This window comes from Melospiza georgiana, chromosome 4, assembly GCF_028018845.1.
Source record: "Melospiza georgiana isolate bMelGeo1 chromosome 4, bMelGeo1.pri, whole genome shotgun sequence".
NCBI classification, from domain to species: Eukaryota; Metazoa; Chordata; class Aves; order Passeriformes; family Passerellidae; genus Melospiza; species Melospiza georgiana.
In genome coordinates, this window is record NC_080433.1 from 42963080 (window position 1) to 42978808 (window position 15729).

General features: G+C 38.1%; 1 protein-coding gene across 4 annotated transcripts in view; it reads right to left on the minus strand.

Annotated features, from left to right (window-relative positions):
• SYT1 (synaptotagmin 1) overlaps positions 1-15729 on the minus strand; it is a 333690-nt gene that overhangs the window by 239676 nt on the left and 78285 nt on the right. For 3 of the 4 annotated variants that reach the window (XM_058022090.1, XM_058022086.1, XM_058022089.1), the window contains exon 2: positions 14709-14799. The exons of the other annotated variant lie outside the window; for it this stretch is intronic. The gene's annotated coding sequence lies outside the window, so the exon portion shown is untranslated. The remainder of the gene's footprint in view (positions 1-14708; positions 14800-15729) is intronic. 4 annotated transcript variants of the gene reach the window in all.

Genomic DNA, 15729 nt, shown 5'->3' on the forward strand with positions numbered 1-15729 from the left:
TATCAAGAAAAATAATGGTTCCATTAAACAAAATCTTTGTGTCAGAGGCTATATGTAACTCCTACGGGTTTTAATCTTTGCAATACCTGTATGTATGATTTTAAAGGCTTAGTCTCTGAGCTTCAGCTTTCCCTAATGCAAACCAGATAAAAATGACTGAGCCATTTATCTTCCCAATGGGTAAAAATGTGACAAAGGCCAGCTTCTAATACACAAGACTCAAGAGAAGATCAAATTTAATGGATGAAACTTGCTTATTCTGCAAGAGAGATATGTGTAGCAGCATTCATTAAACAGAAATCACAACCAAAACTGATGAACTCACAACCAAAATTTCTGTAGGTTATGGGCCAGTGTCTTTTCAAAAATTACATATGACTGTTACAAGAAAATGTCTTTTGACATACTGAACTGTTAAACATTTGACACACATACCACTTTTCTTCATGCTCAAAACATTTCTTTCTCTGAAGACAAACTTTTCCAAAAGGCATATTCATTTAGCAGTTGTAATGAATTCAGGTGTTAAAATTTTCAGTAACATCATGATGTTTAATCTCATGTTGTTAACACAATCTAGTTACATGGTTTTAGTTAATTTTAGTTAGTTTTTTCCAGTCAGCTGGCAGAATGTTGCATCCATTTGTAGAAATGGATAACTTTGACATGCAGTGTGTTTTGGTACTTGAGATAGTCAGACAACACTACTTCTGGAACAAAGAAAATAGAAATCTGGTAACTAAATTTAAAAATAAGATGGCTGACTGTGTGTTTCTAAAGTAAAGACTAAACAACTCCAAAATGCAAGCTGCAGACACATCTTAGATACCAGTCTTAAAATGTCACTAGCAGTTCAGGACACTAGAGTCAAGGATATTTAAATTCTTTAGCAGGGAGACCTGGAAAGCTTATCTGGAGATTAAAAGGTTATTTTTTGATGAAAGGCTTCAAGACTTCTGAATCTGTTCAGTATTTGAAAGAAGAATAAAATGATCATAGGAGGTACCAGTGAACCTGAAATAGTACTGCACAGATTATAAATGCAGCAGAATTAAAATAGGAAGATAGACAGGGAAGTAATATACTGGAGGAAAAAAAGATGACACTTCTCTGTGTTGCATTAAGAAGCAATGGAACACATAAAGGCAGTGAAAAGACTGTTAAGGGGATTCACAGATGCTTAAATCCTCTGTGCCACTATTTGGCAGCTGTTAAGTGTCTTCATCAGTCCAAAGGCACCTCGATGGAGCTGGGTTTTACCATACCATTATGGTAATGCCTACTTGCAACATGTTTGGTATCTCAGGCTTTCAACTGAAAGAAAATCAATAGGCCTACTACTTCTCTCCTTTGCCTTCTCTTTAATTTCTTTCTGTATTAACTGAAGTATCTTCCTCTTGCTTTACTACTTCTTGATAATCGCACTACCATACTTACACTATCTGTCTCCATCCACACCTTTTATTTCATTCAGTTCATCAATAACCTGAGACTCTGCCATACTGAGATTACTGCTCCATATACATTCTAAAGGAGCTTCACTTCCATTTGCCATCTTACTGTTCATACCACAGTGCCGTATGATACACATACCACATCCCGTATCTTTCAGAAGCATTTTTAAACAGAATTTTACAGACTCCTTATAAAATACATGTTCTCTTCTTTCCTTACCAGTGTTTTCTACTAGACTGATCAATTCTTATCCAAGTCTTAAATCTTGCCATCCTAACATCTCCACAGCCTTCCACATTACTCCTTTTCTTACTATCTATTTCAGATTCTGTGGGCCCATAGTTTAGTTTTCACTCATACAGTTTTTGTCTTAGAGTTTCTTTCCCCCATTGTACCAGACTCTCCTGACTTTTAATATCATTTCTGGTGAACATTATGCATGGATTCAGCTGTAATTTGTGAGTCAATGGCTCATCTCTTTTACACAACTAGTCAGCTCCCTTTTATGCATGTTTAACTTCCTTTCCAATTTCATTACTCTAAGTGGCCTGATAGTAGCTCAAACTTAGTATAGCTAGCCCAGAAAAACTCTGACTTCTCTAAATCCTTACCCATCTCTATTCTTCAGTGCTTAGCTTTATTAATAGAAAAAAAATCTGCAGTAGCTCAGGATATGTTTAAACTCTTGCCCTTCACTTAAATTCTCCCTTCTTCACAAAATCAAACATAGAGAACTTTATCCCTTCAAAGTGAAAAATACTATCCAGTCCTAACTTCTTTCTTTCTTGGTAATCATAATCTTCTTGCCTTCTCCTCAACTCTTGCTCACTTCTTGTCTCTCTTGATTTACTCCTCAGATCATTTTTCTTCATTATACATTGAACAGTCTTACCAAAATCATAATTTCTGTTTCTGTGCTCATTTGTAACTTTTTTCAAGCTGCTCCCAAACATCTTTATTAGTCCCAACATAACCATATTAATATATTAACACATTTTTTTTAAATAATCACGTTTCAGGAAACCAGAGACACTAATTCACATTAGCTAAATTAATTTTTCCATCTCAATGTCATATAGTAATGAAAAAAATCAGGTAATAGACTTCTAAGATGTTTGGCTGCAAAACCCTAATCCAGAGACTGGTTTAAAATGTATACCCTGCAAATAGAACTACACAGTATCTGAAAAGCTGGCACAATTGGAGCCCAGTCTACAGACAACCTGAATATGAAATTTCATTTGTAAGTTAATGATGCTCCAACATAAGCAACCTTCTAACACCAGTCTGAAGTAATTCATGGATGTTTTTGCATCTGCTTGTTTCATGGGTGTATTTGGTACTGCAAAAATACACAAGAGATAAGGAAGGCTGAGTAAGGCTTTGCCAAAAAAAGACAACAGTTTTGTCTCTACAGAGAAAAAGGAATAAAAGTCTCTCCTCTCAAAAAAAAAAAACAAAAACAAACAAACCCAAAACCAAACCAAAACAAAGCAAACAAACAAATTAAAAAAAAAAACAAAAAAAAAAAACCCTAAACAACCCAAGCCAATCTTACTTTGGTTAAAAAAAAGCAAAACAAGAAACCAAAACATAAAAAGAAAAATTTTTATAAGGTAAGTTTCACTTAATGAGAGAAAAAATTAAATTGTCATCTTAAGGTTAGTTTTTATTCCTTTTTAATATTAAAATACACTCTTGCAGCAATTCACAATAATGTACTTTTCATTAGTATTTACAGGTAAAGCAGACTAGAAATTGGTTGTCAGAAAGCAGTGCCAACATGCAGAGGCACGGTCCAGATCCATCTATATCGATAATACACAGAGATATAAAAAGCCTCAGGTAAGAATAATGATCTATTATTTATCCATTATAATAATCTACAGTTTCTTACCCCTCATTCATATCTCATTATGTCAAACACTTTTGGCTGTTTTTCTCTAAATTACTGTGTTGGGTAGGAAAAGATATTACCAAATCAAGACAGGAAAGTTCACAGACATAATCAACCATTTGTGTTTAAAAATTCAGAAAGTCTTATCCAATTCCGCACTCCTGTGATGGCTTGATAGAAAAACTGAAGGGCAGAAAGTATAACCATTCCTGCCCTCCATCCTGCTCTTCAGATAGTTTTTCCTGTCCTCAAGGATACAACTGATGTGCCAATCAACAAGCTCCTGAAATGTCAAAGAGTTCTTAATACCAATGTATTGTGGTAAATCAAAACAGGCTAAAGCAAATGAACATAATGCACTCAGGCAAGATACCATCTATCAGGAGGTTCAAGTCAGAAACTCATCCCTCACCAAGTCATCTCACTGCAATCCACTGTTACATCAAAGATTAGCAGAAGTTCAACCAGGAACCGCTAAATTATGTTTAAGATCCATAATTTAAAAAAACAAAAACAAAAACCAAACCAGCATGGAAATTATGAAACAACTAAACTGAGAATGTTGAGTAAATAACTTTCAACTTCGATATGTCGGCTTTCAATCTGAAAATAAGACATGATATGCTAAATGAAAAGTAAAGATGATGGATTTTTTCTCAAGTTATATAAAGATTTTATACAACAATTAATCAAAAGGGCCAAGTAATGTCTCCATATCTTCATCCTTAACACTTTATTATATTAACATCCATTACACCTTATTCCCACAAAACCCCACGTAAGCAGATATAAATATATGAAGCAGTCAATGTTCTACACACTTCATACTTTATGTAAGGGTGCTAATTTGCAACAGTGGAGTTCTGCTGTAATACTGAGAAACCTTCATCATACAAATAAGTTAGTGGCAAAATTCAGTGTAAAGCTGAGACCTATCCACATGCAACACCCAGCACAGTGAAGAGATCAAGGTATTCCAGAATATATAAGATACCTCTTCAACATGTCTGTAAGGTTTTGTGGCTCTTCATCTTTCTAAAGCACGAACACTTGACCAGGAGATTTCTTACAATTATAAACCAGTATAAGGAATTTGGTGCATCACCCTTTTTGGGAATGTAAGTAACTTCCTACTGAGAAATTACCTATAGTTTAATGGAAAGTCGTTGATCTCTGCCCACCATCTGCTTAGTCCAACTGTTTATTTAACATGTTGGGTGATAGCAACACTTTGTCTCAAAAATTACCCTTGCTGAAGCTAATGAACATCATGTTGTAATTTTAACTAGATTCAGATTTATCTCCAGTCCTGGCCAAGCACTGAGTCCATTAGTTGCTGACAGTGACTAGTGTGGTTGGCTAGCATATAAACTCACAAGTTGTTCCACTAAAATCAACATAACCAAACATGCAAAGTTATCTCAACAATTCTCAGGTGGGATACAGTCTTTATTTCAAGGTGTCATCCTTTAACAACATATGAATACAACTCCTGTATTTGATTAAGAAAACTTAGTTTGGATGCTTTTGTGCTACAAAATTGTAGACATATATCCTTCTCTGTAAACCCCAGGATAGATCAGAAGGGCTGACTGTGTTGCTTATGGGAAACACAACCAACCACTGCTAACCTGTATTCAAAAAGGGAAAGGAACTCCTGTATTTCACTGGAAATCACTCACATACAAGTAAAACATCCTCCCCCGATAAAGAGTTTGCAATCCAAAAAATACACCATCAGATAATTTTGAATTTATCATTCAAAAGAATACCCTTAGACAAGGGTTATGTAGAAGATCCCTCACCAGAGACCTGTACCTCTCAAAATGTGGTATGAAAGGCCAGGAAGGGCAGCTGAGTTCTGCTACCACACCCCAGCTGGGAGGGGGTGATCCTCTGAATAGCAGAATGAGGCCTTAACACATACACACCTCTAGGCTCAAACATTTTACTTCTTCAAACTTGCCATGGACAAAGTGTTCAAACTGCCTTACAATTTATTAAAACCAGTTTATTCATGGTACCACTGCTACCATGCCACTGCTAACTTCTGATCTAAAAAAATTATTTTTTTACAAAAGCTGGATTAATAGCACACCCTACACCATTGCTAACAAAACAGCATGAAAAGAGGTTGGCAAATGGTGTCAAATTGGACATTGCTACATTGGACATACACAATAGTGAGTGAAGTCTTATATAAACATGCAATAGAGCAGGATGAGAAAGTTAATGTAACAATTACTCAACTCAAAGACATTTTTCATGTCCATCCTATTTAAAAACAATGGATCTGAAGTAGCTGACTCCCAGACACCAAATCGACTGAATAACTAATGGTTGGCATTATATAAGTGCTGCTCAAGAACAAACACACTTGAGCAGTCATAAGCACAAGGCTGTATTATAGACCTACAGCATGAATGTTTCCCACATTTATTATGTAACATTCTCCACATAAAGACATAGGACAGCGACTTGCAAGGTTGGTTGCTTTCATGCCATTTACAAACAATGGTAGAATGGGCATGTTAAAACACTGTTTGCTATAGTATGGTCTGAAACGATCCATCTTTCAGCAGCACATCCAGGGAATATTTTAATCTAGAAACAACTATTTGGCTGCTAGTGAAAAAAGAAGCACCAGAACACACAGCAGTAGACAGACTGAAAAGATTTTTTAAATCTGTACATTATTGTGCTGCAAACCACTTATCTACAAAATTAGTTTGAGCTTACAAGTATGTCCAGCCTATCCATGTATATGCATTATGTACAGCTCTGCAGCAGTGGAATGAAATTTTGCAGCTAACACCTTTCACATACTAGTTTGTGCTGAAACAATTTGCCAGTCTTATTTAACTGTTATTTGGTGCAATACAAAGAAATTCTAACTGATACAGGTTAGACTCCCGATGTCACACAAAAAAGCAACAGCTGTCTTTCACAAAATTCACTAAAGCTAGCTTGCCTCTACCCTGCCAAAATTAAGCACGTATTCTAAGGATGCCCAAGTGCTTCCTTCTGTTTCTTCCTCTGTCCCTGAAAAGTAGAGCTGCATTCTCTACCTTTATGTGTGTAATTTCTCCATAATAATATTTTTTAATGGCATTCAGGATTACAAAATGGAAGGAGATCCCATTTCACTGCAGCCATTTGTTCCTAACACAGAGAGGGAGTTAAGAGTGTGACAGGATGGAAGCTTTCTCTCCTATCTCCACCTGCTCCCTGTAACTTTTTTTTGTACTATTCCAATAGACTTTAAATCTTACTTACAAAAGCCAATATACCAGATGTCCTTGATTGTCCCACCTGCTGGCTGTGTTTACACTCTCCATAACTGATCCACCTATCCATCCTCATGCACGCATACATGAAAGAAGCACTGGGCAGTGTGCACAATGTGTTCTCTCTTGGACCAGGTACAGGGTATGTGAAGAGTGATAGCTGTTTGTTTTACAGCTTTTATTTTAGTTCTAGCTGCACAGCCTCACGAGTTTTGCTCAGGAGGTTCCATGTTGACAATCCATAACAGCTGACTTGAAAGCCACCACACCAGCAGGATCTGGTCTGGGAACTGAAATACGACAGCCTTAGCTACTCAATTTGGGTTTATCTGCCTAGGGATAATATAAAATCCCTCATCAGTCAGTACATATCTTCCTCACCTGTGTTTTGATCATCAGGGGTATGGTTTTCACACAGCTGTTCCCATCTTGCTTTTTCCTTAATACAAGCTTTTAAAGAATCATGGAGCTCAGGAAATCTTGGCTTCTATCTGTGCTTCTCCTGAGAAGCAGGCCACACCATGCACACAGCTCTGTGTCACACAGCATAGCTGAAACTTGTTTACTGCTATCAAAGCTTATTTGCAGCCTATCAGAAAGCTAAAAATACTTTTAATTTTCCCACAATATAAAGCAGACTGCCACTGCACTTCTCATCAAATCAGATACCCTGCCAGGGTAACATACAGGCTTCTGCATTGAGTCTTCAGTTAGCAATGAATCTGGCTGCTCAGAACAAGGGTTACAAAGTCAAAGCCTCATTACAGGATCATTGTGCAAATACAGCAATTTACAATCAAGAAATACATGTCAAAAAATAGTGTATTGCAAACAAACACTGTACAAACAGACCTCTGCACATACTGAATGATACCATCACATTTTCCTGTTTTTCTATAATATGTCCCAAATACTGCCAATATGTACATCTGTCCATATTATCCACAAGTACAGAGCAAAGTCACGTATATAAATATGTTTACATATAAATATCCACTATTTTCAGTCATTTAAAAGGGAAACTACAAAGCAAGAGTTGTGCCTACAGTTGCATGTATTTATATTCCTAGTTCTTTAACGATGGATTTCTTTTACTGATGAGATGATGTTGCATGTGTTTGTGATTCCATGCTTTTTTCTAAATGACTACTCTTGTCCGTATACAACATGTTATTAAGACTATTTTCCCACTTTTCAGTGACTTCCTACCTTACTCACAATCCCTCAGAATTTGGGGAATGGACCCAAGATTCCGATACGTGGAAGAGTTAAGTTATGGTAGCTACGAAGAGAGCAATTACAGTTAATTATTGCTATTACTAATGCTAACTAATAAGTAACAATTTGTTCAGAAAACTAACTCTAAAAGGGAAGAAAGAAATTCATCAATGAACAAGAAAAGTCTGTCTCAGTTAATTTTCTGTGTTGGCAATGATTTATTTGGTTTTGTGGGCATGTTTGCCACCCTACAGCGGCTTTCATAGTCTCTGTTTCTCGAGATATCTGAAGAGCTAAGTCTGATACAAAGATTTGATGGATGTCTGCCTAACTAATGTATGTAGCTATTACTTTGTATTTTTCTTCTTTATTACATTTTCAGAATCAAAAAGAGATAAGCATTAGTACAAGTCTCTGTTATCAACATCAAGAAGACACACAAAAGATGTTTGAACAAAATGAAATTCTACACGTCAGTGGTAGACAAGCTGTTGTTGGAAAGTGCCAGATAATTAAATTTTATAGAGAATTACAAATTTTGGACCTCTCACAGTGATGAGATCTGTCAGACACAGATAAGAATTTGTAGTTTTAAAATATACAAGGTTTCATATCGTGTCTCCTTTTAATGTGAGAACAAAACAAACCAGCTGTTTGTGCCAACAGCTCCAAGCAGTTTGTCGTACAGCAAAGGACAAAGCATCACTCTGGTTGGGTCACCACCATTCTGACACCAACAGGCAGAGTCATAGATAATAAAGTAGCAATCTGTATTCAACCAGTTTACCAAAAAAATAGTGAGAGGACAGCAGAGGATTTATTTATCTCAGGACAGTGCCCTAACCAAGGGTGCAAAGAACAGGAAGCCCAAACAGCAGAGCAGGCACTAGAAGACACACAGCAGGTCTGCATGACTCCAGCTGAAGCCCTGCATACCCACCCTGTCCCAGCATGGGCTGGGTCTGTTCTCTGGCACATTTTGCACATGCAGCACATTCTAGAATTGGATTCACAGTGATACAGAAGGCAAGTCTTTTTAAATATTTTAAGGGAAGGAATGTAATTTTAATATTTTTTCTTTTTAATGCCACATACAAAGGGTTACACACAGAACCTGCTCATTTGCTGTGAGATGAGGTTAGAAAAAAGACCCTCAAATCTTCCAGACTATCCTGAGAAAATGACCTTTACTTTCTCTGGCTGCTCAAACTGTTTGAGAGACACTGGTGTCTGGGGCACCTCTGTCCTGGTGCTCGCAGCAGAGGCTGAAGGCACTGGGAGGAGAGGCAGCGTCTGCCCAGGGCTGGTCACAGCAGGTTCCAGATGCACCCACCACAGGGCACAGCTGAGCCCACAGCTGAGGTGGGGACAAAACTCCCTGGGAACACCTCTGGGAAATGTATTTAAGACAGTGCAAAACCACTTAGGATGGTGCAAAACCACCAGCAGTGAGAAGAGAGAGGGGAAAGTGTGAGAAACAGCCCTGTTACCAAGGTGAGAGGAGGAGGAGCCCCAGAGGCTGGAGCAGAGACTCCCCTGCAGCCCATAATGGGGACCATGATCACGCAAGCTCCCCTGCAGCCTCTGGAGGTCCCTCTGCTGGACAAGGGGAAGAGGATGAGGAGTGAGTGACAGGGATCAGCTGTTATAAACTGGCCACAAACCTCACTTCCCACCAATCTGTGCTGCTCAGTGGGGGCAAGCAAAAGGGTTGGGAATGAAGGAATGAATTTGAGAAGAACAAAGGGAGAAGGTGTTTTAGTGTTTTTCCTTGTTTCTCATCACACCAATCTATTTCAATCAACAATAAATTAAGTTTATCTCCCTCAAGATGAGCCTGTTTTGTCTGTTAAGAAAGTGATGTCCCTGCCCTCATCTTGAGACACCTGGAGTGAGAGAGGGGCTGGGTGGGAGCCTGGCAGCCAGCTGAGGTCAGCCCACTGCTCTTGGGAATCAAATCTGAGAAGTGAATTTTACAAATTCAGGTAGTCCAATTATACAAAAGTGACCAAAGTTCATTACTTATTACAATAACACTGTTAGCACACTTGCTGACAGTGAGGTGAGCAACACTTGCTACACAGAAAGTATATGCTGTTCCACCACCTGATGCCCACAGCCACCTTCTGTGAAGGCTCAAAGTTCTGGAGTGGTTTCAAAAGCTGCTTAAACTGATTTAAGGCTTTGCTACTGCCAAAAGAAAAGAGATCCTGCCCTACTTTTCACATGCACATCACTGCACTATCTTCTTTTGAGGCAGCAGTAAGGCTTATCTGGCTGAAAACTACTGTTCATTTTTAGTGCTGGAACAAAAAGGGAGCAAAAGATCACCACTTCCAGCAAACACACTATCATGAAACTATACCCTTAGAGGGCTTCAGGCTCATGGTTTCAATGTACCTCAGAAAATGACTATGCTTATGAGACTTGGATCACAGCCATTCCCCCAGCTTCACACTGGGGTTTCTTAAAATGTCCATCCTGATTTATTCAGATGTAAAGATAGTAAGAAATATCCTGCTGGGTTTTTTTTTGAGGCAATTTGTCACAATTTTTTTTTAACATTGCTTGACCAAACCTGGGACAGGACCAGAGGACTTTCTGAACCAATCTAAATTTACGGTCTACTAATCCGGTATCCTCTCTGTGACAAATGACAAGGTCAATCATTTAAAAAATGTGCATGACCTCCTGCAGTAGTTATCTGTAACATAATTCAGTCCATGAAAGAATACCCGACCCACTTAGCCATTCATTTTGCCCTACACCTGGGGTCTTATTCTTCGCCCTAAAATCTTAAAATCATTTACTCACAGAAACATAGAATATGCTGAGTTGGAAGGGATCCAGCTCAAGTTGGAAGGGTCCAACTCCCGGCCCCAAGAATCCCACTACGTGCTTAAAAAGCATTGTCCAAATGCTTCTTGAACTCCGTCAGGCTTGGTGCTGTGACCACTTCCCCTGGGGAGCCTGTCCCAGTGCCCAACCCTCTGGTTGAAAAGCTTTTTTCAGATATCCAACCTAAACCTCCCCTGACACAACTTCAGGCATTTGCCTGGGTCAGGGGAGTGAAGAAGAGATGGGTACCTGCTGCTCCTCTTCCCCTCATGAGTATATTGAAAACCACACTGAGGTCTCACATCAGTCTCCTCTACTCCAGGCTGAACAAATCAAGTGACCTCATACAGCTTCTCCTCTGGACCCTTTCCCATCTTTGTTGCCCTCCTTTGGACACTCTCTAATAGCTTCATGTCTTTTTCATATTGTGGCACCCAGAACTGCCCCCAGCACTCAAGGTGAGGCTGCCCCAGTGCAGAGCAGAGCAGGACAATCCCCTCCCTTGCCCAGCTGAGATGCTGTGTCTGATGCACCCCAGGACAGGGTTGGCCCTCCTGGCTTTCAGGGCACTGCTGACTCATCTGCAACTTGCCCTTCACCAGGATCCTTAAAATCCCTTTCCATGGCACTGCTCTGCAGCATCTCATTCCCCAGTCTGTCCTTACATCCAGGGTTGCCCCATCCCAGAATCCAGCACTTGCTCTCGTTAAACTTCATATGGCTGGAGATTGGTTAAGGTCTCTCTGTAGGGCCTCTCTGCCCTCAAGGGAGTTGACAGCTCCTCCCACATTAATGTTGTCAGCAAACTTATTTAGTATTCCTTTGTGTCCAAGTAATTACCTCTAACTCCCCTGTCAATTCAAAACAGTTCTGAATTTTCCCAGCTTCTTGGTTTCATCCTATAGCAATCTAATGGAGCTTTTATCCAACCAGTTAAAAGCCACAATTCTCTTCCCAGATATGGTGTGCACTTGTAGGAGCATACTCTCCCCATAGAGCTATTATTTTTCCATGAAGTTTTAGTTTCTTTTTTTCCCTGCCAAAAGGAAAGAAAAGGCACATTCCCCCTGCCACACAAACATATGCAGGAGGATGAGTGTCTGGTTTCTGACCATTACTGATGCTGAGACTGACTGGGACAAACAGCAAGGGCTCCCAGTCCCACCTCTGGCTCAGTGAGCCAACTGTTTGATTGTTCTCATGTTGTTTAACAGCTTACGTGTAATTGCTGCTGGTTTAGACTGTAACACAGTAAGTGCAGCACTGTGGAAAGAAAGAGGCCTTTTTCTGCACCAGCAGCTTTATTCTCTTTCTTTCAGGAAGAGTAAAATCTGAATTTGACTGTACTACTTTGTGAAATTTTGTTTTCCCCAAAGAAGTCTTGGTTGCATCTGATTCAATCTGAATCATCCAAACCCATGTATCTCATTGCAGCTTATGTTGCCCGTATAAAATAGTTGAATTTACTTTCAGCTAAGGAGGTTAATAAAGAGCTTAATTTCAACACATTGATTAAAGTAATTCTTGTATTTATTGTTCTCCCTATTTTTAATGGATGCAAACACCATAGATCTGTGTAACACTCCATTTTCACTGCTTAATGGTTTACCTTTAAGATGACAATGATTAAAGGAGGCAAGATGTATCCATCTACAGCCTAGGGACTTTAACTTACCAGTGAAAAGTTGAGTCTCAAAAGAGAAATTAAATGAAGAGTTAGTTCAGAAAAAAAGCAGGTAAAAAACATAATAATAGGAAATTTCTTAAATGTTTTTATTTTTAGAAAGAGGTTTACAGTCTATCAACCTTTGTTTACCCATAATTTTAGTGCTCATTGCAACAATACCTTAGTCCTTATTTCTTGCACAGTCCCAGGATTCCAGGGCTCCCTGTTTTTCACAAACGGGCTAGAAAATAAACACCTCCGGTGCAGAAAAATGGGAAAGAACTCATGAGAATTTTGCTATCAACTAGCATGGTATCTTGAATTTAAATGGGTCAGACCATTGAGACTGGTTGGTCTGGGGCCTCCTGATTCTGGATCTGTACTATTTACAGTCTTTCCCTGTGCTCTGTGGATATTCCCTTAGCTGGCCTGAGCACCATTCTGCCTTTATAGAATGTTCAAAGCAACTACACTGGAAGTAATAGTTCCTGTGAGAGGCGAACTGCTTTCATCCCTGTTACTATCAAGCAATAAATACCTCCAAAGCAAAAAATACCAAAATCTACACACCATAAATATCATAAATATTTCTAAATGAAAAGTAGTATTTAAGAGAAAGTGCATCTAAAACAACTAAAGGAGTATTTTTGCCACTATAATGGTGTTTTTAAGTAGGAAGACTCCTTGTAACACTTAAAAATTTCCATTTTTTTTGTATTTCACTAATCACTTCCTAACACTCAGAAAGTCTCAGAAGGCATTTCCTACTAACTCTGCTTATTACAGTAACCCCTTTAACCCATTTTGTAGTATATTATATAGACATCAGCATGCTAGGGAACCTACCAAACAAATTCTCTGACTGAGGTGACAAATTAAGAGGCATTTCCAGTTCAGATTTCAGCATCAGATCCTCAGGTTTTGCTGCAATCTTAGGTTATTGGTATAGATTTTTAAAGAAATTCTCCTAGATTCATTCATATTCCAGTTTTGGTTTAATTTGCTTTCCCACTTCATATTTACCTTACAGACAACTTTATTCTATTTTACATTCCTGAGAACCTCACTGTAGCTCACAGGTCCATGTGGATCATCTCTTTAGTAGCAATACTCTTCAGGGCACAAGACAGTCAAATGTGCATGCAAGTCCTTGAAGCTATTGTTCAAATGGAAATTCAAATTTCAAATCCCAAAACATTTGCTTTCATTTAAATTAGTCTGAGTTATAACATTGGTGACTTACTCCCAGACACATTCATAAGACAGTATTTCATATTCTCAGAAGAAACTGCCTGGAACTGAGATATGCAAGATAGTGAAGAGAGATGGAAATTAATTTTATCACTGCGATGAACACACTACGACTTCAATCAAAATTTATTTTCAAGTTTTCGTGAAACACGAACAGATTCAGGGGAATTAGAAGATTAAATATTTTTGATAGAATCATAGAACATGCTGAATTGGAAGGGACCCATCAGGATCATTAAGTCTAACTCCTGTCTTTTAAAAATGAAGACTCTCTTTACCAATGTAAGTACCTTGCAGGAAATAAAGACTTCTATATTAAATATATTTATATCTGGATGTTATTATGCTGTTAATACAATTGTGACATGAATTTAATTTTTGGCTCCTAAAATCAGAAAAGGGTCTAGACTACAAGCCTGATGATGATGATACTATAATCACACCTCCTAATTTCGCTGTGCTGTCTACATCACTGATACTGAATTTTATGAAATGACTACAGAAGCAATGGGACTGCCTGGTGGAGACTGAGGTGTACAAGCATTAACTCAAATGGAACTCATCAGCTAAAAAGGCACAGCAGACATTCCATCTGCAACCTGGAAAATCACAGTACTGTTCTATATGCAGCTACATTGCATAAGATACTCACAGGCAAAAATATAAGGACACACACTGCTGAATGTACTAATCAAAGACAAATCCTACTCAGAAGTGATCTGTTTAGTGGTGCACAATGGCAGATGCCACAGCATATTTTTTTGTGATGCAAGGCTGCTCAAGATCATCTATGGATAATGAACCATGACAGCTTGGGATTTGATAAAACATAAATTGATGCTGAAAGAAGGCAAAGAATACAACTACTATCTCAACAAGAAATGCAAATCAACTGGATTTTTTTAATCTTTAATGTCAGAATGAAGTATCATGTATTACCAAAAAATTACGTGTTCATTAATCTAACAAACTGTGCATCAGAAAAAGCGATTTCTTTAATTTCTTTACTATCTCCATTTTAATTCTTGGGAAGTGCCATGGATTAAAGCATTTAATAGGTTATAGAAGGTAACAGAATCTTGTTTGTTTAAAATACCTTATATGAGTGGCATCAATGCAGGGTTCACAGGGAAATCTTGAATGAAGGGTCTTCTACTTCACAGTTCAGAAAATTATTCCTTTTCTCCCTTTAAAAGAAAGACATTCAATGTAAACAATTACCAGTACCTGCAGTGCTGTATTTTCCATCTTTGCCCATGAACAACTGCTGCTTAAAAACTCTTTTAAATGTACTTGGTTTGTTCACTGCTTTCAGCTGATTGCCCATAGCTGATTATCATGAGATTTAATCAGACTGTTAAGAGACATAGAACAAAAATACATGAACAAAATTTCTTCATCATGGACTGATTTGGACTGTTTTCTTGGTGTGCTCCAATATGATATATTTCTGTAGATTTCATCAGTGAGCCAAGTAAAGCACACATCATGTCTTTCTACTGCTGTAACCCAAAGTTAAGATTCCTTAACTTAGCAGGCTCAGTGAATTCACATGACACTGGAAAAAAAATGGATTTACACTTGAACATTTTTTAACTTCTATACACAAAAAGACAATTTCAGAACAGTTTGGATTAAGGGACAAAAGTGGTATCAGTCAATTCAATCTTAGACTCAAAACTCTTTCCTAGAACTATTCTGATTATACTATTTAGTTTTTTTTCCCTTCTCTGCTCTTCTATTTGCCTTCTATAAAGTCTCATATTCTGGTAAATTAAAGGAATTCACATGACTTTTCCCCACAGCTATAACTAGAAGCTCCAGTTAAGACTGAATGCTCACTGTGCTGGAAGTTGTTTGAACAAGAGTGTTAGACATCTTTAAGATTTTTATAAATCAAATCCCTTAGACAGTAAAGAACAGGAGTAAAGCTATATCAATATATTTGTTCTACAGACAAAAGCTAAGGTACACAAATATTAAACAATATGCTGAAAGTCACATGAGTCTGGTTCAAGGATCCTTCTCAGTCGTAAATGCCTTGAATCCTTATCTAGTACCTGAATCACACCCCATAAAGCCTGTGCCCAGCCCCCATATCTTATATGTAGCACTTC